This window comes from Tamandua tetradactyla, chromosome 3, assembly GCF_023851605.1.
Source record: "Tamandua tetradactyla isolate mTamTet1 chromosome 3, mTamTet1.pri, whole genome shotgun sequence".
In the NCBI taxonomy this organism is placed as follows: Eukaryota; Metazoa; Chordata; class Mammalia; order Pilosa; family Myrmecophagidae; genus Tamandua; species Tamandua tetradactyla.
Window position 1 is genome coordinate 132,795,545 of NC_135329.1, and position 24,853 is coordinate 132,820,397.

Here is a 24,853-nt window from a genome sequence, read left to right on the forward strand (position 1 = left end):
ACTACATTCCAGGCACCATGCTCGGTGCTAGGGAAATCGTAATGAATAATACTCTGTTCTCAATGAACTTCTGGTTTAGCAGGGAATGGAGACAAACAGGAAGCACAATGAGATAAGTGTTATGTTAAGAGGTTTGTGCAGTACTGTGGTACCACATAAGAGAAGCTCTTAAACCAGATTTCGGGTTCAGAGTATGCTTCCTGGAAAATGTAACACACAGGACTAAAAAAATCAGTGGGAAAACTGAGAAATAGAGTAGGAAAGGTGTTTCAGAGGGAATGACACAGTTCAGGAATCAAGATATTTGTAAATATTTTGAAATATTTGTCCAATATCCATATAATAATAAAACAGGAAATTAAACCCAGGCATTATGACCTTGATGCATGTTTCATTATGCTGATAAACACAAATAAGTTCTCCAAAAGAAATGGTGCAGGCAAATAAAATAGGTAAAAGCAGAACTATTCTGTTTGAACTAGAAGGAGTGCATCTATTGCCCACCCTTCTGACTGCTCCCTGACTCTCAGTTATAGCTTCTTGGGTACTTCAGACTGAGGGACACAGTTAAAAAACCCCTATCTAGAAAGGAAGAAAATTGGGGAAACAAATACTAAGCCCTGTGTTCTAGTTTGCTAACTGCAGGAATGCAATATGCCAGAAATGGAATGGCTTTTAAAAAGGGGAATTTAATAAGTCACTAGTTTACGGTTCTAAGGATGAGAAAATGTCCCAATTAAAACAAGTCTACAGAAATATGCAATCTAAGGCATCCAGGGAAAGATACTTTGGTTCAAGAAGACCAATGAAGTCCAGGGTTTCTTTCTCAAGTGGAAGGGCACATAGTAAACACAGTCAGAGTTTCTCTCTCATCTGGAAGGACATGGTGAACACGGCATCATCTGCTAGCTTCTTCTCCTGGCTTCCTGTTTCATGAAGCTCCCTGGGAGGCATTTTCCTTCTTCATCTCGAAAGGACGCTGGCTGGTGAACTCTGCTTCTCATGGCTATGTCGTTCTGCTCTGCTCTCTATGAATCTCTCTCATTCTCCAAAATGTTTCCTCTTTTATAGGACTTCAGAAACTAATCAAGACCAACCGAAATGGGTAGAGACATGTCATCACCTAATCCAGTTTAACAATCGCTCTTGATTAAATCACACCTCCAGGGAGATGATCTCATTACAGATTCAAACATACAGTATTGAATAGGGATTATTCTGCCTTTAGAAAATGGGATTTTGATTAAAACATGGCTTTTCTAGGGGACATACATCCTTTCAAATCAGCACACCCTGGACAATCTTCACAGTTTGAAAGTAGAAGAATGAAAAGAAAAAAAAAAAAAAAAAGCAACCAATACATAAAGAGAAAGAGACATCAGAAAAAGAAGAAAACCTAGATACTGTTAGATTGTAGAAGGCAAAGGACAAGAATATATCAAGAATTCCTTAAAGAGAACTATAGAGATCTAACAGAATAAAGAAAATTATTTATAGAGATCTAACAGAATAAGAAAAATTATTTCTTTTAAAATAAAAAAAATTTCTTTTAAAAAGAAATAATCACTAATTTCAAGAAACAGTATTACATGTGGAGGGAAGGCAAGACTAGAAGCCAATTTGTGAAAAAAAAGAAAAAAAAAGAAAGAAGTAGATGGTAAGAAAATGGAGAGAGTTATATGTAGGTCATTTTGGTGTCAATGAAAGTGAAAAACAGAAGTGGCTGCTGGAGAGGACAATGGGATCAAGAAAGGGTAATTTGTTAAACAGCTATGCATGTTTGAAAAGGAGGAAATAGAACCAGAGAGGAATAAGAGGGACTAGAGACGATAGAAAAAGAAAGTGGATAAACATGAGTTTGCAATCTCCCAGGAGTCAATAGTGATGAGATAAAGACAAATAATAGAGTTAATTAAGGGACATTTCTTCTCAGGCAAGTGCTCAGAAGATAGTCTGAGAACAAAAATAACTTTATGTGTCATGATCCATGTCTCGTGGTGATAAAGAGGAGTGTAGCATAGGTCCTTTCTTGCTTAGTGTTTAGATATATACTTTAAAAAATGAGCCACACAATTTTAATTGCTTTGATCACAGTGTGGGCATCTAAATCCTCATTACTTGAAAGCCGAAAACAGATATGTGATAATCACTGTGTTCCCTTGCCCAAGTGCCCTTCTCAACCAAAATTAGGGATGCCAGAGTCAAAAAGACTAGCTCACCCTAGAAAGACTAGTTCAGGTGTAGTCTGGCACCTGAAGTAGTTGTAACAAAAGCGAAATAACACTCTCGTTGGTGAATATGGTCCTAACCAGATATCCTTACTGCATGGTTCTTTACTTCACTTTTTACACCATGACTCCCAGATTCCCAGTGCCATGCATGTTGTGTACATGAATTTGATCAGGTTCTGCATTACTGCTCTTCAGAAAAGCAAAACCAATCTTTTATGCTAGACATAAAATGTATATATGTATTAAAGTATTTAGCCATGTGCATTAAAAATAGCCATTATTGCTAACAATTGTTATTGTTATTTTTATTGTTAGCAATAATGGCTATTTTAATGTATTGTATAATCTCACACTTTGCATAAAACATTTATTCTGTTCTGTGATGTCCACATAACATTTTCAGGTGCTTTCCTGTTCATATCCCTCTGACCTTTCCAAACTAATCACTTTAAAAGTGTTTTTATATAATGTCCACCTAAAGTTTTCCACTTCAGCTGTTGCTGACCTGATACTTTCATAGAAAGTTTTAAGGCAAGATTTCTTAGAAAATGTTATACCTAGGACATAGCATATCTGAGATTGCTAATTCTGCAAACCGACTGTGCCTATACTGCCACATATTTTGTTTAGGTGTAAGATATCAGGTAAAAGGCTTCATATTTAGGATCTATATTTCAGTTATTCTGTATTTATGGGCCACTTATATTCAGATTACCTTATTTCATAGATTTACTACCAAGTAACAAAATGTTTTTGATTTTTTTAAGATTCTCCCAGCTCCTCTGACATTCTAACCCTATAATGTGATAATGTGAAGACCTTATATTTGAAGCTATGAGCTTTCGTTTCATTTTGGCAAAAGCAAGCAACGAGATAATCAATTTAGTTTCAAGAATATATACATCACACCAGATGATGAGGCTGAATATGTCAAGTTAGCAATAAGTAATGTGTTTATGGGAATAATTTTTTCTCAGTTGCTTTGATTTTAAGAAACGGTAAAAATAGAATAAAGTGTTCTGCTTGTGTAAGATGAAATGTTCTTTCAATATATGGTAATGATATAAAGATCTCAAAGATGGTTGACTAAAGAAAGGTTAGGGTTGTATTAATTCTCTGAAGTTACTTGGATGAAAGAGGAATATCTGAATAGTACTTTGGTTTTAGATATATTAGCATACTATAGTTAAGTAAAATCTACTCATTTACAAGCTGTTTGAAGGAATGAGCTCACTACCAAATTATGAAGATTAAAGAAAAAAACTCATTGTTTTTTGCTTCTACACCCAGACCTCTGCATAAACCAGACAGTGATCAGTTTTGTTACTGACTGACATAATACTCTTAGAAAAACTTCCTCTTCCTCACATCCTCAACAAGGTTTGAACCTCCTTTAAAGTAAAAAATATGTAACAATTTTACTATCACATGGTAAGTGATAGAGTAGTGCATCTTGATTGACTAAACATGTTGGAAAATAATTGACATCTGGGTAATCTTGTTTGACAAGTAAAGACAATTGTGCTCATTTACATTACCTTTACCGCCATCTGAAAGATTTAAACTAGACGTTTTGAATAAATGTGTTATGAGAATCTTAATGTAAGATAAAGACATAAAAATCCGGGTCTGTGAAGCTAGTTCTGATGTAGATTTAGACAGGATGCCAACAGAATGGAGAAATCATGGAAGAATGAACAGAGGCAGGTCTGAAACTGACAGTAAACATCAAGGGAAGGGAAAGAAGATGAAAGAGAAGTTATAATAACTCATGGACCGCATAGCATTCCCTAGTCAAAAAATAAAAAATACAGCTCATTTTTAGAAAAAATAGAATTCTCTTTCATGCTTTCTGGTCAAATAGCTATGAAAAGCCAGAAATTTACCTGGACACCTAATATTTGGGGGAGAGCGCTAAGCAAATGTTTGTGATTTCTTCCTTAAAAATGTCTTAAATGGCCACAAGTCATGTGGTAGTGTATCAAGTACACAGTACTTTGTCATATGTGACAACTGTTCTCTGAAAGCTCACAATCTTTGATGTACTGACCCATTTCTTCTCTTCCTGAATTGACCTGGATTTAAAGATATATTCTGAAAATTTTAAAGAGGAATATAATCACATTTTCACTTAAAGTAAAATACCGGGTGGGCAACGGCGGCTCAGTGGCAGAGTTCTCGCCTGCCATGCAGGAGGCCTGGGTGAAATTCTTGGTGCCTGCCTATGTGAAAAAAAAAAAAAATCTCAGCACCAGCAGTGTGGTAAGCTGTATATGGCAGGTTAAGTTACATGGACAGCTAGTGTTCTGATCAAGTTCACACGCAGAGAATGGTCAGCTTGTGTTAAAACAGAGGGCCTACCCTCCAGAAGCAGCTGCTACAATTTCGAGGGCTAGCCATATCTTGGTCAACACTGAGGCTTTGTCAGATGTTAAAAATGGGATCAACAATGCCATCCTGACCAAAAGGGGGAAAAGAAGTTTAACAAATGAAGTATCAGTGGCTGAGAGAGTTCAAATAAAGTCAAGAGGCTACTCTGGAGGTCACTCTTATGCCAGCTTCAGTTAGACATTGATACCTATCATAACTTGCCAAACCCCAACAAAACCATTCCTGCCAATCCTACAGAACACCTAGGGAATTATATAAGATTCTACAAAGTTTCCATGCACTAGAGTAACTTTCCGGAAACCTACAACCTCCAGATGGGTCCCTAGACCAGATAAGTCCTGAAATGCAGAGGCTCAGCCTCTCCAGAACATCAGCTAGTTCCATCCCCTATCCCATATTATTGACAGCCCTTTCCAACATGAAAAAATTAGAATGGGCATAGCCCAAATACCCCTAAAGAGTGGGAGAAAGATTAAAGGTGATGGTAGAGTTATACAGAGAAGGTAGGGTTTAACAAACAAATACGATTGCTGAATCATTAAATTGATATTTCTTTTAGTCTCCAGTATCTTAGAGCAGCTAGAAGTAACAACTTTTAATTGCAGAATTGTAACTCATACCAAACTCTGAAATATGTTCTACACTAATTGTTGTGCTTTGAAATTTATCTCTTTTTTGAATATTTTTTTCACAAAAAAAGAAGAAAAAATTGATTGTGATGATAAATGCACGGCTATATGATTATATTGTGAACCATTGATTGTATACTTTGTGTGAATACATGGTTTGTAAATATATAGTATATATCAATAAGAAATAAAAAGTAGAAAAATTTAAAACAAGTTTTCATTGGTAAAGTTACTGGTTTGTTAATTACCATAATGAATGACACTAGTAAAATTAAAGGTAATTAAGATGTATGGATCAACTATGATAGCCTTAAGGGGATATAGATATCTATATATAAGGTACTGAAAAGCAAGTCATTAGCTTTAACTCTTAGGGGTGGCATTCCAGACTTAATGCCTAAATGATCCTGTGTCCAAATGTGCTTTTGGTGCTTGATTTCAACTATAGCAGTGCCAGAATCCTGCTTACGGAATCTTGTCACATCTTTCTTGATAAACTTTTCATAGAAGATGAAGTCAAAGCACCTAGAAAAACAGAGGAATGAAATTTAATAGGCCGATGGGCCACATCATAGGAAGTGCTTTGCCTGTATTTCTCAATAAATGTTTGTTTAATTTATGTCTGTATGTGTAACTGAAAAAATAGTATGCCTCATCTTTGCCTCTCTGAGACACATTGGGGTCTATAGTCTGTGAAATCATCCAGCTTCTTATTTCTTTCAACTGCTAGAATTTTAAAATTCCTTTAAGGTACCATTTCTCAAACATTGGTACATATACCTCCAGAGATAGCAGACGTGGAAATAGGCAACACAGTTTTTATCAAGTATTCCTAATAGCATGTTCTTCCAAAAATCCACTGAATTTTTATGTCCTTAAAACCCATTGCAAATAAAAAATATAGTAAATAATAAACCCATTGCAAATGAAAAATATAATGAATAATAAAGGCATGTAGATGTTCTTTGACAGAACAAATAGAAATACTTAAGCAATGAAAAGTTATGAACCATTGCACTAGTGACTCTCTAGCAATATCAATTTTTTTATTAATTAAAAAATTAACTAACAAAACATTTAGAAATCATTCCATTCTACATATACAATCAGTAATTCTTAACATCATCACATAGTTGCATATTCATCATTTCTTAGTACATTTGCATCGATTTAGAAAAAGAAATAAAAAGACAACAGAATAAGAAATAAAACGATAATAGAGAGAAAAAAACAAAAACCTATACCTCACATGCAGCTTCATTTAATGTTTTAACATAATTGCATTACAATTAGGTAGTATTGTGCTGTCCATTTCTGAGGTTTTGCATCCAGTCCTGTTGCACAGTCTGTATCCCTTCAGCTTCAATTACCCCTTATCTTACCCTATTTCTATCTCCTGATGGTCTCTGTTACCAATGACATATTCCAAGTTTAGGATCTATATTTCAGTTATTCTTCTGAATTTTTACTTCTTCCTTTCCAATTTTGATGCCTTGTATTTCTTTTTCTTGTCTAATTGCTCTGGCTAGAACTTCCAACACGATGTTGAATAACAGTGGTGATAGTGGACATCCTTGTCTTGTTCCTGATCTTAGGGGGAAAGTTTTCAATTTTTTCCCATTGAGGATGATATTAGCTGTGGGTTTTTCATATATTCCCTTTATAATTTTAAGGAAGTTCCCTTGTATTCCTATCCTTTGAAGTGTTTTCAATAGGAAAGGATGTTGAATCATTGTCAAATGCCTTCTCTGCATCAATTGAGATGATCATGTGATTTTTCTGCTTTGATTTGTTGATATGGTGTATTACATTTGATTTGTTGATATGGTGTATTACATTAATTGATTTTCTTATGTTGAACCATCCTTGCATACTGGGATGACCCCTACTTGGTCATGATGTATAATTCTTTTAATGTGTTGCTGGATTTGATTTGCTAGAATTTTGTTGAGGATTTTTTGCATCTATATTCATTAGAGAGATTGGTTTGTAGTTTTCTGTTTTTGTAATATCTTTGCCTGGTTTTGGTATGAGGGTGATGTTGGCTTCATAGATTGAATTAGGTAGCTTTCCCTCCACTTCAATTTTTTTGAAGAGTTTGAGAAGGGTTGGTACTAATTCTTTCTGGAATGTTTGGTAGAATTCACATGTGAAGTCATCTGGTCCTGGACTTTTCTTTTTGGGAAGCTTTTGAATGACTGATTCAATTTCTTTAGTTGTGATTGGTTTGTTGAGGTCATCTATTTCTTCTTGAGTCAAAGTTGGTTGTTCATGCCTTTCTAGGAAGTTGTCCATTTCATCTACATTGTTGTATTTATTAGCATGAAGTTGTTCATAGTATTCTGTTATTGCCTCTTTTATTTCTGTGGGGTCAGTGGTTATGTCTCCTCTTCCATTTCTGATCTTATTTATTTGCATCCTCTCTCTTCTTCTTTCTGTCAGTCTTGCTAAGGGCCCATCAATCTTGTTGATTTTCTCATAGAACCAATCTTATTGATTTTCTCTATTGTTTTCGTGTTCTCAATTTCGTTTATTTCTGCTCTAATCTTTGTTACTTCTTTCCTTTTGCTTGCTTTGGGGTTAGTTTGCTGTTCTTTCTCCAGTTTTTCCAAGTGGACAGTTAATTCCCGAATTTTTGCCCTTTCTTCTTTTTTGATATAGGCATTTAGGGCAATAAATTTTCCTCCTAGCACTGCCTTTGCTGCGTCCCATAAGTTTTGATATGTTGTGTTTTCATTTTCATTCGCCTCGAGATATTTACTAATTTCTCTTGTAATTTCTTTCTTGACCCCCTGGTTGTTTAAGAGTGTGTTGTTGAGCCTTCACGTATTTGTGAATTTTCTGGCACTCTGCCTATTATTGATTTCCAACTTCATTCCTTTTTGATCTGAGAAACTGTTGTGTATGATTTCAATCTTTTTAAATTTGTTGAGACTTGCTTTGTGACACAGCATTGGGTCTATCTTTGAGAATGATCTATGAGCACTTGAGAAAAAGTTGTATCCTGCTGTTGTGGGGTGTAATGTCCTATAAATGTCTGTTAAGTCTAGCTCATTTATTGAAATATTCAAATTCTCTGTTTCTTTATTGATCCTCTGTCCAGATGTTCTGTCCATTGATGAGAGTGGGGAATTGAAGTCTCCAACTAATATGGTAGATATGTCTATTTCCCTTTTCAGTGTTTGCAGTGTGTTCCTCACATATTTTGGGGCATTCTGGTTCGGTGCATAAATATTTATGATTGTTATGTCTTCTTGTTGAATTGTTCCTTTTGTTAGTAGATAGTATCCTTCTTTGTCTCTTTTAACTGTTTTACATTTGAAGTCTAATTTGTTGGATATTAGTATAGCTACTCCTGCTCTTTTCTGGTTGTTATTTGCATGAAATATCTTTTCCCAACCTTTCACTTTCAACCTATGTTTATCTTTGGGTCTAAGATATGTTTCCTGTAGACAGCATATAGAAGGATCCTGTTTTTTAATCCATTCTGCCAGTCTATGTCTTTTGATTGGGGAATTCAGTCCATTAACATTTAGTGTTATTACTGTTTGGGTAATACTTTTCTCTACCATTTTGCCTTTTGTAGTATATATATCATATCCAATTTTCCTTCTTTCTACACTCTTCTCCACACCTCTCTCTTCTGTCTTTTCATATCTGTCTCTAGTGCTCCCTTTAGTATTTCTTGCAGAGCTGGTCTCTTGGTCACAAATTCTCTCAGTGACTTTTTGTCTGAAAATGTTTTAATTTCTCCCTCATTTTTGAAGGACAATTTTGCTGTATATAGGAGTCTTGGTTGGAAGTTTTTTTCTTTTAATAATTTAAATATATCATCCCACTGTCTTCTTGCCTCCATGGTCTGCTGAGAAATCTACACATAGTCTTATTGGGTTTCCCTTGTATGTGATGGACTGTTTTTCTCTTGCTGCTCTCAAGATCCTCTCTTTCTCTTTGACCTCTGACATTCTAACTAGTAAGTGTCTTGGAGAACGCCTATTTGGATCTATTCTCTTTGGGGTGCGCTGCACTTCTTGGATCTGTAGTTTTAGGTCTTTCATAAGAGTTGGGAAATTTTCAGTGATAATTTCTTCCATTAGTTTTTCTCCTCCTTTTTCCTTCTCTTCTCCTTCTGGGACACCCACAACACGTATATTTGTGCGCTTCATATTATCATTCAATTCCCTGAGCCCCTGCTCAGATTTTTCCATTCTTATCTCTATAGTTTCTGTTTCTTTTTGGATTTCAAATGTTCCATCCTCCAGTTCACTAATTCTAACCTCTGTCTCTTGAAATCTACCATTGTAGGTTTCCATTGTTTTTTCATCTCTTCTACTGTAACTTTCATTCCCATAAGTTCTGTGATTTGTTTTTTCAGACTTTCCATTTCTTCATTTTGTTCATTCCTTGCCTTCTTCATGTCCTCCCTCAATTTATTGATTTGGTTTTTGAAGAGGTTTTCCATTTCTGTTCATATATTCAGAATTAGTTGTCTCAGCTCCTGTATCTCATTTGAACTATTGGTTTGTTCCTTTGAGTGGGCCATATCTTCAATTTTCCTGGTGTGATTTGTTATTTTTTGCTGGCATCTGGACATTTAATTACCTTAATTAGTTTATTCTGGAGATTTCTTTCTTATCCTGCCCAGTATGTGGCACTTGTCTGTCTGCGGGTCCCACCAGCAAAATATGTTGTGGCTCCTTTAACTTTGGAAGGCTCACCCTGCTGGGGGCATGGTGGAGACAGAGGAAAGGTTGTAGGCTGGTTTTAATGGCTTCAAATTGCGAAGCCCTGGGATCTGAATTCCTTGAGAGAGGGATTCCGCCTGAGTTGCATTTCACCCCTCCCATGGGGAAGTTTCAGGTGGTAGACAGCCCTGAAAGCAGCCTGTTTCCGCGCCAGGGGCAGTTGCAGCCTGTGCAATCCCGGTGCCAAGTCCAGATGGAACCAAGTCTCCAGATGGAACCAACCAAACAGCCACAGAAGGCTCTGCTTCATCCCCTTTCCTCCCTTTCAGTCAGCCCAATAGGTGACTTCCGCCTTGATCAGTTTTGCCTGAGCTGGGGGCCCACTTCTAGCAGTCAGAATTTGTTTGTTCATGCCACTATTGGTGTTTGGTTGGACCCAGTCCCTGCCACTGTTGGAGACTCTTTCCTTTCCCTCCGGGAAGCTGCCCGTTGGGGAGGGGAGCCGGTTGCCAGCCGCCACAGCTCGGGGAATTTGCCGTTCCGAGACTCACAGTTCAGGAAGCCACCTGTGGGGGAGGGGCGCCGGCCGCCAGCCTCTGCACTTGGGAAAGTGTGTGCAGCTCAGGAAACTCACTGTTGCGGAGTCTCGCAGCTGGTGCTGCTGGTCCAGACTGGGGTGCGCTGTGTGTCCGGTCTCTGTTGTGGCTCCGGGAGCTGTTCTGTACTGTTTCTGGTTATTTAGTAGTTGCTCTGGAGGACGAACTAAAATGCGCGCACCTTACTAAGCCGCCATCTTGGCCCTCTCAATATCAATTTCTTAAACATCAATTAAAATAAGTTCAGACTTCACTAAAGTTTTAACTCCAAGGAAAGCATTGTTTCTTCTTTTCAAAGTCCTTCTGAATATTTCATTTGATATTCACTGAAATCCTATAAGCAGACAAGAAAGATCTCTTTTATAGAACTAGTTAATGCCAAATGACCTACTAGTGATGATATAATGGAAGCAGAGTGAAGAGTATAGAATGCATTTTTCTCAATGTAATGCTTTTTGTATTAAATGGCATAATCTCTTCCCACCATTCAACTTCATCTTACCTGTTGGGCATATTGTCATGTAATCCAGTGTTGGCACTTTGAATATGATTTGATAATTTTACTCAGTTTTTGCCATTCTTATTCAGTTTTCAGCAAATTATTCTTATTCACATAGTGTTAATACATTATTCATTCATTCAAGCTGGATATTGTGTCACTACTACATACTTCTTTGTAGTATTAGTCATGCTAAATGAATGCTTAGAGACATTGTTAATAATTTTAGAGAAAGAAACACTTCCAAAAATTGATATGGTAATTACTCTGAACAGTATTTTTACTAGATATTTATAAAACTGACCAAATTCAGTTAGCTTAGCATATTTTTCTAGTTATGAGTACATTTCTTGAAAATGTAAGTGTTCAGCTTGTGCATTTTACACTTATTATTTAGCAGTAGCAGAAAAATTTCAAGGGAAGAAGTGCATTTATACAACTTTGGAAAAAGAAAAAGTTTATTTTGTTAAAACATTCTATAGTCCATAGCTCTTAGTTTTAGGCAAACAGTTTATATATACCACCCCAAGAAACTTTCTTCATAAATTCTCTCAGACTGTTCAAATATTATGTGAAGGGTCACAAAATATGTTTTGTAAATGAATGCTCCTTGCCAGTCTTGGTGACATTTGTGGCTAAGCCAATTCTGCAATTTCTACTCACTCCGATATATCATAACCTGGCCCTTTATTATCAAGTTTCCTTTGTCTTTCATTGCCTATCAGAATTTGCTCTTAAGCTAGTCTTATTTCTTTCCCAAATTTGCATTTTAATATCTAAAAGAATGAATCACCCATGTCAAGTTTTCTTTTCAATTATTAAAGCAAATTTTTGCGTGATGGGAAGGATGTTCCCTATCCACTCTGAAATCACACCACCTTGGCAAATGTTTATAGTTTAGTTCTATTTATGTTTGGAGTTGTAAAAGCAAACTCTCACAAGTCTTTCCCCCCTCAGTGAATGGCAGTCCTATCCTTTCATCTGTTCAGACTAAAAGCCATGGATTTATTTTTGATTCCTGTCTCTCACACAAGAGACTTCCAGCAAATTCTATTGGCTTTATCTTCTAAACATACATAGAATTCAAATATTTCTCATCTCCCCCTCTGCCTCCAGTCTCTTGTCTCAATTACTACACTAGCCTTATAACTGGCCTCTTTGATTCTACACTTACTCTTCCACACACTGTTCCCTACAAAGCAGCCAGAATTATTCCTTTAAAACCCAAGGCAGCTTCCGGAGAAGATGGCGGCTTAGTAAGACGCGCGGGTCTTAGTTCCTCCCCCAGAAAAGCAACTAAAGAAACAGAAACAATACGAAACAGCTCCTGGAGCCACGACAGAGACCAAAAAGACAGCGTACCCCATTCTGGAACGGCTGAACGGGTAGGGAGAATCCGCTGCGGTGAGATACCCGAGGGGCGCGCGTTTTCCCGGCCGGGGCGGCTGGTGACTGGGGTCCCCTCCACGCACGTGGCTCCCCGGTCTGACTGGGAACATTGGATAGCAGGGCCCTCCCGCCATGCTTGGCATCTCGGGCCAGCTGGGCAATTTGGACCAGCACTCCCCCAAGCCGCGGCGGCCGGCGACCCACCCCTCCACGCGCCGTTTCCCGGGCCGACTGCGAGATTCGGATTGGCAAGTTAAAGGAGCCACAGCATCTTTTACTAGTGGGCCCCACAGACAGACGAGTGCCACGAGCGCCACCTACTGGGCAGGAAAAGAAAAACAGAGCCCAGAGATTTCACAGAAAAACCTTTCAACCAGCCGGGTCCCACACCCAGGGAAATCTGATCAAATGCCCAGACACCAGCAGAAAATAATGGATGACGCTCGGAAAATTGAAGATATGGCCCAGTCAAAGGAACAAACCAATAGTTCAAATGAGATACAGGAGCTGAGACAACTAATGCTGAATATACGAACAGAAATGGAAAAACTCTTCAAAAACCAAATCAGTAAATTGAGGGAGGACATGAAGAAGACATGGGCTGAACAAAAAGAAGAAATAGAAAATCTGAAAAAACAAATCACAGAACTTATGGGAGTGAAGGACAAAGAAGGAAAAATGGAAAAACAATGGATACCTACAATGGTAGATCTAAAGAGACAGAAGCTACAATTAGTGAACTGGAGGATGGAACATCTGAATTCCAAAAAGAAAGAGAAACTATAGGGAAAAGAATGGAAAAACTTGAGCAGGGGATCAGGGAACTGAATGACAATATGAAGCGCACAAATATACGTGTTGTGGGTGTCCCAGAAGGAGAAGAGAAGGGAAAAGGAGGAGAAAAACTAATGGAAGAAATTATCACTGAAAATTTCCCAACTCTTATGAAAGACCTAAATTTACAGATCCAAGAAGTGCAGCGCACCCCAAAGACAATAGACCCAAATAGGCATTCTCCAAGACACTTACTAGTTAGAATGTCAGAGGTCGAAGAGAAAGAGAGGATCTCGAAAGCAGCAAGAGAAAAACAATCCGTCACATACAAGGGAAACCCAATAAGACTATGTGTAGATTTCTCAGCAGAAACCATGGAAGCTAGAAGACAGTGGGATGATATATTTAAATTACTAAAAGAGAAAAACTGCCAACCAAGACTTCTATATCCAGCAAAATTGTCCTTCAAAAATGAAGGAGAAATTAAAACATTTATAGACAAAAAGTCACTGAGAGAATTTGTGACCAAGAGACCAGTTCTGCAAGAAATACTAAAGGGAGCACTAGAGTCAGATACGAAAAGACAGAAGAGAGAGGTATGGAGTAAAGTGTAGAAAGAAGGAAAATCAGATATGATATATATAATACAAAAGCCAAAATGGTAAGGAAAATATTATCCAAACAGTAATAACACTAAATGTTAATGGACTGAATTTCCCAATCAAAAGACATAGACTGGCAGAATGGATTACGACCCAGCAATACCACTGCTAGGTATCTACTCAAAGGACTTAAGGGCAAAGACACAGATGGACATTTGCACACCAGTGTTTATAGCAGCATTATCTACAATTGCAAAGAGATGGAAACAGCCAAAATGTCCATCAACAGAGGAGTGGCTAAACAAACTGTGGCATATACCTACAATGGAATATTATGCAGCTTTAAGACAGACTAAACTTATGAAGCATGTAATAACATGGATGGACCTAGAGAACATTATGCTGAGTGAGTCTAGCCAAAAACTAAAGGACAAATACTGTATGGTCCCACTGATGTGAACTGACATTCGAGAATCAGCTTGGAATATATCATTGGTAACAGAGACCAGCAGGAGTTAGAAACAGGGTAAGATAATGGGTAATTGGAGCTGAAGGGATACAGACTGTGCAACAGGACTAGATACAAAAACTCAAAAATGGACAGCACAATAATACCTAAGTGTAATGTAACTATGTTGGAACACTGAATGAAGCTGCACCTGAAATAAAAAAAAAAAAAAAAAAAAAAAAAAAACCCAAGGCAGATTATGTTACTCTACTCTTCAAAACTCACTAATGGCTTCCCATTACCTTCAAGATTTCCCATGATCTTGCTCCCCAGTGCCTCTATGATTTCCTTCCTTTCTACTTCACCCCTCTGCTCCAGCCACACTGACCTCCTTGTCTTTCTTAAACACTCTTGGCATATTCCTGCTTCTCAGCATTCACACTTGTTCTTCTTTTTACCAAATAACTATGCACCTTGTTCCTTCACTTCCTTCAAGTCTTTACTCAAAATCACCTACTTAGGGACTTTCTATCTAAAATTTCAATTCCCTTCCACTCTCCATTTCCTATCTAAGATATTATGTAATTTATTTATTTATGTTTTGAAAGTAACATTTATTGAATTATCATTTACATGCAGTAAATTTTACCTTTTTTCTGTCAACAACAAAACAACCTAAAGAAAAAAAAATACCTTTTTAATGGACCCATCAAAGAGTTTTGACAAATTAATGCTACTACAGTCAACGTATGGACTGCTTCCATATGACCAAAAAGTTTTCTTATGCTTCTTTCCAGTCAATGTCTCATCCTCACCTCCAAGTCCTAGGTAGTGCTGATCTGATTTGTCTCTAAATTTTTACCTTTTCTAGACTGTCATATAAAAGGAATCATAGGGTGTGTAGGTTTTGGTGTTTGGCTTATTTAACTTACATAAAGTCTTTGGGGTTTGCCCATGTTGCTAGCATACATTAATTTTCTCCTTCTTATTGCTGAGTAGTATTCCATATCCTGGGTGTGCCACAATTGTTTGCCAATTACCAGTTGATAAATATTTGGATTTTTTTTTCACTTTGGGGCTATTTTGTTTCATAAACAGCTCTTTTTTTGGACTATGTTTTCATTTCTCTTAGGTTAAATACCTCGAGATGGAATTGCTGGGTTATATGAATATGTACATTAAACTTTATAAGAAACTGCAAAAGTGGTTGTACTATTTTGCATTTCTACAGCAGTGAGTGAAAGTTCTAGTTGCTCTGCAACCTTACCCGCCTGGGGTATTGTGCTGACATGTGGTGGTACTTCTGCTTTTCAATATAGCTTAATGTCTATCTTCCCGCAATAATGAAGGGCTCTTTAGTGCAGGGCATTTAGTCTATTCTGATCTTTTCCAGTTCCTAGATCAGTTCCTGGCACGAAATAAGTGTTCAGTAAGTATTTGTTGAATATATAACTGAATGTTGAATGAATATCACCTCTCTTTACAGTTAAACAAACTGAGTCTCAGAAGGATTTGTGGCTTGCCCAAGTGGAAAACTGGGGCTAAAATTCAAGAAACATAACAGTTAAGCCTGTCTGATACCACACTGCATTTTAGGTCACTGGTTTTCCCAAAGTAATTGTTCTGATTAATATTTAGAGATAGGAGAAATTGTATAAATTGTTATTTTAATTAGCTTTCCTAGATATTATCTTCAAGCAATTTTGAATTGCTGTCAGGAAAGAGAAAATGCAAAAGGAGAGTAATTTAAAACATAAATATTAGAATAATAGTATACTTATGAGGTAAAAAATAGATTCTTATTTTAGAGCTCATTAAAGCTTAATAGTGTTTATTTTTATTACAATTCCTCATTAGTAGGTATATGATAGGGAGGGTAAATTTTGTCCTGAGATGAGTTTTGCTGCCTCACTTTGATGCTCTACTTTACTTTGTTCTTTTAAGAAGCCTGGTAATCATTGCTAGGTATCTATTCAGAGGACACGGGGGCAAGGGCACAAATAGACATTTGCACACCAATGTTTATAGCAGCCTTATTTACATTTGCCAAGAGATGGAATCAGCCCAAATGTCCATTAGCAGACCAGTGGCTAAACAAGCTGTGGTATATACATACGATGAAAGATTATACAGCTGTAAGACAGAATAAAATCATTAAGCATGTAACAACATGGATGGACCTTGAGGACATTAAGCTGAGTGAGATTGGCCAGAAACAAAAAAACAAATACTGTATGGTCTCACTGATATAAACAAACATTAATGAATGAACTTGGAGAATTTCATTTAAGAACAGAGGCTATCAGGAGATAGAAATGTGGTAGATATTGGGTAACTGGAGCTGAAGGGATATAGGTTGTGCAAGAGGACTGATTGTAAAACTTCAGAAATGGATAGCACAATACTTCCTAATTGTAACACAATAACGTTAGTACACCAAATGAAGCTGAATGTGAGAATGATAGAGGGAGAAGGGTTGGGGACACGAATGAAAGATTGACCATAAAGACTGAGATGGTATAATCTCAGAATGCCTAGAGTATACAATTATAGTGACTAAATGTGCAAATTAAAAAATGTTTTTACATGAGGAAGAACAAAGGAATGCCAATATTGCAGGGTATTGAAAATAGTTGGTAATTCATATTTAAAAATTTTAACTTATATGTGAGACTAAAGCAAAAATGTTTATTTGATATAAAATTTATATTTTGACTAGTGCATTTCCTAATATAACTTATATGGACAGTTTAATTGAACACCATAAGTACGTCGAACCTTGTATAAGGCATGAGATTTTGTAGGTTTGTCCAGAGGGATGTTTTGATAAATCCTAGAGTGATGCCCTGATAAATCCCAGAGTGATTTGAACAGTGAATAAAAAGTGTTTGCAGGGTCCCCTTGGGGGAATGGCGAGAAAGGGAAAAAATTCAAGTTCCCCATTTGGAGAACTCCTGATATTCTTGCAAGCAGTGGGGACAACCAAAGCGATAGGCCGAGCCCTCAATTTTGGGGTTTGTTCATATGAAAGTTATCCACAGAGAGGATAGACTAAGCCTACTTAAAGTTAGGCCTAAGAGTTACCCCCAGAGAATCTCTTTTGTTGCTCAGATGTGGCCTCTCTCTCAGCCAACATGGCAAGCAAACTCACAGCCCACCCCCTCTCTAGGTAGGACATGACTCCCAGGGGTGCAAACCTCCCTGGCAACATGGAACAGAAATCCTAGAATGAGCTGGGACTCAGCATCAAGGGATTGAGTAAACCTTCTCAACTAAAGAGGGTAAGAGAGAAATGAGACAGAATAAAGTGTCAGTGGCTGAGAGATTTCTAACAGAGTCAAGAGGTTATCTTGGAGGTTATTCTCACATATATATAGATAACCCCTTTTTAGATTAAGATGTATTAGGCTAAAGGTAAGTGCCTGAAACTGTAGAGCTATGTTCCAATAGCCATGTTTCTTGAAGATGATTGTATAATGATATAGCTTTCACAATGAGACTGTGCGATTGTGAAAACCTTGTGTCTGATGCTCCATTTATCTATAATATGGACAGATAGGTAATGCATATGGATTCAAAATACATAAATAATAGGGGGAACAAATGTTAAAATTAAAAATATATATATTATATAGATGGAAATACTAGTGGTCAGTGAGAGGAAGGAATAAGGGGTATGGAATGCATGAGGTTTTTCTTTTTTCTTATTTCTTTTTCTGGAGTGATGCAAATATTCTAAAAAATGATCATGGTGATGAATATACAACTATGTTATGGTATAGTGAGCCATTGATTGTACAACATGTATGGAATGTTTGTATGTGAAGAATGTATGTGCTTGTATGTTGTATCAATAAAAAAATTTTTAAAAAGCTTAGTAATAACTTGGTTTAAAAGGTTGGCATGGGGATCTCTGCCATTATTATATTAGTGGCCTTGGGTAGTTTCCTTCTAAGCAGCCTTGTAGAGACAGCATCTTTACAGTATTCTATGGAGAATAAGAGTCTGGAAAGACACCTACCAAGCTGGAAATACTCTGGGAACAGTAGAAAGGAGCGTGAGAGAGAAAGGCTTGGTGATGATAAAGAGGTCTTTGATTTGTTATTCTCTATATGTTTTGAATTGTTCACCTAACATTATATCCATGCATTATTTTGTGATTTATTTTTAAGAATGAGTTTTATGGTGGGAAACTCAAGTCCTATGATGGGCTGTAGGATGAGCTAACTGGGGCCAAGTGGTATCTTTCAAATCCATTTCCGTGTGTCTGAATGTATTTTCCAATTCAGGAAAACAGCAGATGATAAAACTCAGAGATAGAATAAGACTAAATGTTTAAGAAATAATAAGTAGATTTACCTTTCCTTTAATACTAATTTTTCTCATTCCTTCAGCATCCATTGATCTTCCTTGCATTGTGTTAACACTGATAGTATGAAAAAAATATGACATATCCCTACTCTCAAGGAGGTCAGTGAATATCAGGCAGGGTCTAGTGATGAGCTCTGTACACAGTGACTGCTCTAATGGTTTTCTGAATCAACAAATGAAGGGATATCTAGAAGCAAACACATAGTCAAATAATTACAATGCAGTGTAATAAATATAATAATTGCTACCCTAGATGGATGTAACAAACAAGCCTGGAGAATAAGAAGTATTCATAGAGGAAATGTATTGTTCCATCTCAAAGGTGCCTGTTACTTGAGTTAACTGTACATAGCATAATATGTTTTCCTCTCTCTTCATTGTATCTGTAAGTTCTATATGAACAGGTTATAACTAGAGTTGGCGATTAGGTAGATAATCTAGAATGAACTTCAGGGAACTAATTGGCAGGACCCTTTAAAATCTGTAATAAGTTTTATCTGGTACAAAGAGGCATTGCAGATAATGACAAGGCTCTAGAAAGAATAACGTGATAGTAGATTAGAAGGTAATCACAGGAAGCAACCTTGGAGCAATAATCTAGACACGGGTTCTGACTATTGACTGAGATCATGGTAATGGGAATAAAGTGAGCAAACTGGGGAAAAATTGGTAAGGCTTTATTCATTCATTATTTTATTCAGTAATTATGAAATTACTTCTAGCTTCCAGGACACATAATAAACGTTGTGCAGACATGACTTAATTTAAACCTAATAATAGCCTTGTGCAGCAAGTATTACTCCTGCTTTATAAATAGATGATCATCTTGAGACTCCAATATGCTGAGTAATTTGCCCGATGTCACGTAGTTAATGAATGGCAAATGATACAGGTCTACTGGGCTCTAAAATTCATGAACTTTCTTCTACATTGTAAAAATAATAGAAAAGAGTATTATTATAACTCCTTAAAAGTAGGTTCTATCTTACATTTCTATACATCCCCAATGGCACTTAGCACAGTAGTATGTACAAAATAAAGTTTTGTCTGTTTCAAAATTAATTTTAGCATGTGTGTATATTATCTTTTCTAAAAAAAAAACATGAACCAAAATAAAATATTAGGGCATTAGTAGGAATAATTAGTATTTTTATAGTTCTTCATGGTTTATAAAGCAAAATAATTTTAAAATTCTTTCATAGATGAATGAAAAACAAGACTGCCCGCTATGTGCCAGTTTTTGGGTATATAAATGGCAGGGCCCCTGCCCCTTGGAGCTTAATATCTTTTGAAAGATTTGGGCGTTAAATATTATGCAAATAAGTATTTAATTAGAGTTGACCTGAGTGCTATCACAAAAATTTACAGTGCCATGAAAATGAGAAAATGAGCAATAGTTCAAAAGTTATATAATTGTAGGCCAAGGAGAGGATACTGCTGCTTGAATGGAGATGATTCAGTTGAAGAAAAGTTTAAGGAAGAATTTAATAGAGTATTTATGTTTTTCGTATTAGTGGTGGAGGTGTTTTACAAAGCTGTGTTCATGCTTTTTAAAAGCTATTTTTCTCATAATGTGGTTTAGCTATAAATTTAAATGATTTCCTGGGGAGAAAAGTCTAGTACTTAGAGAGTCTATTCTAACATAAAATCTAAAATATTGAAATAAATGGATTCATAAAAAGCTTATCATTAAATAGTTATCCTAATAGAAAGAAATCATATGTTTAATAGGAGAATGGATCAGTAAACTATGTTATACCCATTAAAAATGATGGTTTTGAAGGATAATGTAGCCACATGGAAAATGCTTACATTATGATGTTATTTAAAACAAATTAAACACATTGAATGTTCATAGAAACTATGCAGACAATATGCATAAGAAGAACTACTTAAAAATGTACCAAAATATTACAATAGTTGTGGTATAAATACAATGAGAGGTTTATTTTTCTTGTTTTACTCTACAATTATTCTGCAATGTGGTTACATTGTTTTATTCAAAATATTTTTTAAATAAAAAAATAGGCATTAAAAACATGTTTGGCTTCTACACTAAATTATAATTCTCTAATTTCATGCTATAAAACATACCTAGCTTACAAAACAGCACTCTGGAGGTTAATTTATTCAATAAAGAGACTTGAAAAAATGAATCACAAGCATTACTGTTTATGCACACAGGAAGGTACTATTAATAACCACAAAGGCAAAAGGAGAGCATCTGCAACCCAGAGACTAAAATTAGTAGCAATGTTGAAGGGAGTTCTATCAAATTATGTTTTCCAGAAGAGCCAGAATCTCTTCTGGTGTAAAGACTGATCATTTCCATTAGGCCTTGAAACAAAAGCAAAGACTTCTGGATGAGGGCATTTAATTACAATGTTTATCTAATCACGCTATAGCCATTTATATAAACAAGATGGCTTAGAGTGTACCCTTTTCTTTGGGCAGCGAAGGGTACTAGAGGACATGTTTGGCAGAGTGTATTTTAAGTCAAATGATCCAACAACCGCAAATCAAAATTGTTGGTGCTTAATACTGGAGTTTTAAAAATGTCAAGATGTGCAAAACTGCCTATTCTTCTGCCTTTTGCTTGTCCAACTTTCCAGTCTATGAGCTTGTGGTAATAACAATAGTAATAGCAATAATAATAGTAACACTAATAAATATTTACTTATGCCAGGTGCCTTCATATAGGTGCTTTAACCTATATTAACTCATTTTACCCTCATAATAACCCTGTGAGGTTGATTACTATCATTATCTCCATTTTATAGATAAAATATCTATGGTAATTACTTACAGTTAGTTAGTTATTAATTGATGAGGCTATAGATCTCATTATCCCCATTTTATAGAAAAGGAAAAAACATTAAAGAATTAAGCAACTTGTTCCAAGGTTGCTCAGCGTAAGTGCTTGGATTTGAACATAAGAAGTCTGGCTCAGGGATGCAGAGTCCAGTGTTTTTAAGGCACTAGGCTATGATAAATATCTAAAAGTCACTTTTTTTTTTTACATTAATACTTCCATTTTCTTATTGCCAGAGTTACTAGAAAGTATTTTGGATGAACTTAACAGAATAACTTGTTCCAGTTTCCTATTCCATCTCCTCACAGTACTATTTCTATTTTTCTTTTCTTTTTTTAGTTTTGGATTGGAGTTATTTGGACCAGATTCATGAATCTAGAGGAAAAACAGGAAATTGAGATTTTCCTCATTTTATTTCTGATGTATTTATTCAGAATATCTGCTTTAGAAGTTTAAAAATATAAATGCTGAAGAGCCAAGGGCCTTCCTTTGAGCCACTAGGAATTGGAACAGAGATCCTTTTCAAAATTCCTTTATAACTATGCAACCTCTGAGAAATTTGTGCCTGGGATTCCAAACATCAGATATGTAGTTTCAGACAAGAACAATGATTTACTTGGGTTATACATGCTATCTGTGATGTATTAAATATGTCTTTAGGATTAAAAACATATTTTCTACTTTGTTATTAATTTATTGATGGGGAATGTCAGCCAGAAATAGGCTTGACAAGGAGACATAAGTGACTCCATTTATAAAATTAATAAAAGTCCATTTATAGATGTAAATTAAAGTCCATTTATAGACCTGATTCTCCAAAAAATAAGTCTTTCTTATGAACTTGCCACTTTTACCCCAAATTTCTATCTTTGTACTGTTAAAATGTAAGTACATTACGAGAAATTGGATAACTCATTATGCCATTGTACCCACTAACAGTACAATCACTTTAGAAAGCAGAGACCGTGACCCTCAGGGATGGTGCTCTCTGCAACCTCTCAGCAAGGAGAATGGCGAAGCCACGCCACTTTGGTGGCCAGTATATTAGTCAGGCTTCTCCAGGAAAACAGCTGATAGGATGGATATAACATGTATCTATATATATGTAAAATATTAAGAGATTTGTTTTAGGAATTGACTCACGTAACTATGGAGATTGGCAGGTCTGAATTCCATAGGATAGACTGCAGGTTGAGAACTCTGCTAAAGGTGATAAATTCTCAAGGAGAAGCTGCCTGGCTGAAATAAATAATTCTTTCTAACTGCTGAAATCCTCAGTTCTTCCTTTAAGGCCACCAGCTGATTGGATGGGGAGATTCCTCTCATGGCTGAAAACAGTTTTCTTTGTTGGTTGTAGATGCAATCAGCCATAGATGCAATCAACTGACTATTGATTTAAATCCACAATCAATTGACTATTGATTTAAATCCACAAAATACCCTCATAGTAACAATCAGACCAGTGCTTGCTTGACCAAACAATAGACATCATAAACTAGCAAAGTTGGCATATGAAATTAGCCATCACACCAGGCTTAGATGGGGCTATGAGAAGTAGGAAACTGGAGAGTTAGGCAGAGGGTAGGTGATGGTATAGTTGTGTTGATATGAAGGCAGGGCTGCAGGGTGTTTGGGTGAAATACTTAAAGTAAGGGGAAGGGCATTGGAAGGAGAAGTGGGGAGAACCACAAAGTGAAATGTAGATTATTTGATTTGGTATGGAGCCATATCTGACCTTTCTTATCCTTTTGACTTTGCTGATAGAAATGGCGCCAACTAACATCCAGACGCAGTGTATTATAGCTGAAAGAGGAGGGGTTTTAGGGTCAAGGAGACCTGGTTCAAATCTAATGTGTCAATATGGCCTTGGATAAATTATCAAACACTTAGTATCACCCCATCTATGAAATGCAGATATTAAATTAAGAAACACAAAGTGCTTCCTGTCATGCATATGGTAGCTATCTATATACCATATGCATATGCATAACTATACAGTAGCTATGGAAAGTACATACATGCACTACACATTTGTACATATGCATATTCCAATATTTACTATTGGGCTTTATCTCTCTCACATTGTGTTATTTGTTACAAAGTTGAGATATTTTCTCTATTTTACATTTTAGTGTCCTTTTATCACATATAAATTTATTTTTACCAACTTTTCAGAACATGAAAACAATTTCTCACTGAACTATAGTATTGGGCCTTTTTTCTTCTGAGGCAGATTGACAGACCAATCTAGGGAATTCTAATTGTCAACTACCTAAAAAAATAGAATGTTTGCAACTTGATATAAAAGATTCAGACAGTGTATTACTAATTTATTCTAATAAGAAAAGAGACTATTGCTCCTGATGTAAGAGTCAAATGGTATTAACAGTTTTCTTTTTGGTAGCACTACAGTGCAATAGCTGCCTGCAATATCATTGTTGAATTCATGACACTATTGAATACTGGCTTAGGGTTTGAGGTATATCCACTACATTTGGGTGATTTAAACCTTAGCTATCACATATATATGTGTGTGTATATATATATATATATACATACACACACATAGCTATTCTACTCTTTGTAACAGTTTAAGTACTTTTTAGTTGTTATGTAAAGAGACTTTCAAGAGCTCATGCCCATTTCAACAAACTAGGCGGCACTCGCATGGACCTGAATTGGAGAGCCCTGATACATCAGTTGGGCACCATCTACCAGGAGGCCTTGAGGTGTTAGATGGCAAGGTTTCAAGCTGCTCACCAAGACATTTGCTGCTCCTTCACTCCCATGTGCTTAGTTATCTGGGATTCCAGGGGAAGGAGAATTCGCATAGCATTTTTGTCCCTTCCCTTACTGCTTTATATACCTTATTCTCAGAATCATCCTCAGGGATCTCAAAACTTGAGGAAAATGGAAAATATCTTTCAAGATTATAAGGCTCTGACTTGAGTTCTTTTTTTTAAATTACTTTTGACTTTTTTTTTCCTTTTCAAACTCTGATCATTTCTGCAAATGAAACATGGCACAACTTAGAGCAGTCCAAGAAGTGTTGAAAAGGAGCCAATAGGATTGGAAGTAGACACAGGTGTCTACACAAAATTATCATCTAGTCAATATTCACAAAAAAATAATCTTGTAAAATAATGTTTAAACCATCTTCACATTTTTAGTATTTCCACTCAAATTATTATACCTGGGGAAAGACATGAGGCAATTTTTATAAATTGAAGTGGAAACATAATTACAGCTGCAAGGGCTGAGCTTGACATCATTTTAATGTTGTTTAAGAATAGAACTTTGAAACAGCCTTTTCAAGATGCCAAAAGAAATGATAATGATTACTTTAGCATTGTTAATCGCAGAACCTAAAATGAAATGGACACACTGTGCTAGTGACCAGAAAGCAAATTTAGCCTGTTTCCTGGT

At 36.2% G+C, this 24,853-nt stretch overlaps 1 protein-coding gene across 1 annotated transcript in view; it reads left to right on the forward strand.

Annotated features, from left to right (window-relative positions):
- The window catches only part of SLC4A10 (solute carrier family 4 member 10), a 263,964-nt gene that overhangs the window by 196,197 nt on the left and 42,914 nt on the right, over positions 1-24,853 (forward strand). The window lies entirely within an intron of this gene.